The 1,240-nt window shown below is 33.9% G+C and overlaps 1 pseudogene; it reads left to right on the plus strand.

The window, feature by feature from the left end:
* Window positions 1–566: 566 nt before the first annotated feature.
* On the plus strand, window positions 567–685 carry LOC117112306 (annotated as a pseudogene).
* The last annotated feature ends 555 nt before the right edge of the window (window positions 686–1,240 follow it).

Consider the following 1,240-nt stretch of genomic DNA (forward strand, 5'->3'; position numbering starts at 1 on the left):
GGGCCCGACGTTGCTTAACTTCGGTGATCGGACGAGAACCGGTGTTTTAAAAAAAAAGTATGGCCATAGGCAATTGAGCACCACCGCACCCGGCATTCCCAGGCGGTCTCCCATCGAAGTAATAATCGGGCCCGACGTTGCTTAACTTCGTGTTTGTTTATTTCACATTTATTTTATCTCTCTCTATCTCTGTCTCTATCTCTATGTTCATCTATCTATCTCTCTCTATCTGTTTCTATCTCTCTACTCGAGATCTCGATCTCTAGAGATGAAATTTTTATCACATGTACAAATTAAATTTTTACCACATGTACATAAACATAGTCTGAACACATTTCTGAAATTTCATAAATTTCGAAAAATTGTAAATATTTTTCTGCGGCGATTTTTATTTCGATTTTTAAAATTTAACTGTGATGCTTTTTGAAAATTCAAATAACGATAAAAAAAATGTTTGCTATGGAATTGTTCTATTCATTGGTTAAAAACTGTATTTTAGTGAAATATCATTTAATGAGCTCGATGATCGAAGTGTTGCACTGTTGGTGCACCCTTGTCTACGACCTTTCTACGGTCATACTACCTTCAAAACACCGGTTCTCGTCCGATCACCGAAGTTAAGCAACGTCGGGTCTGGTTAGTACTTGGATGGGAGACCGCTTGGGAATACCGAGTGCTGTAGACATCATTTATTCTTTTCTAGAAAATTAATTTTACCAATAGTAGCGCATCCATAGCTCTTATAATATTTTCCTAATGCAGGCGTCACTTTGAAGCCTGGACCCACCTCCTTAGAGGTCGCCAAATAACGTCGAAGTCTAAGGTAAATAAATTTGCTGTTGTAGTGAAATCCTGAATTTTTTTTTTTTTTATCTTGAGTGAGTGAAGCTTTACCTATAAATTTGATGAAATGTATGAAGCTTTGACGAGTAATTTGTGTTTTCTGGTGATGGGAGATCGAATGCATAGCTATTAAAGTTGATGAATGGTGTGAAGCTTTGACGAGTAATTTGTGTTTTATGGTGATGTGAGATCGAATACGCGCCTCAGGATATTGGTTAAGTAACAATTATTGTTGTGTCTTCTTAATAATGTAATAATAATAATAATAATAATAATAATAATAATAATAATAATAATAATAATAATAATAATAATAATAATAATAATAAGTAATAATATTACTTATTATTATTATACATATTATGTGCGTTGGGTAATCGAGGACACTAAATATAAG

Source organism: Anneissia japonica, unplaced genomic scaffold (genome assembly GCF_011630105.1).
Source record: "Anneissia japonica isolate Jap-2015-1 unplaced genomic scaffold, ASM1163010v1 scaffold55175_len1846_cov132, whole genome shotgun sequence".
Classification (NCBI taxonomy): domain Eukaryota; kingdom Metazoa; phylum Echinodermata; class Crinoidea; order Comatulida; family Comatulidae; genus Anneissia; species Anneissia japonica.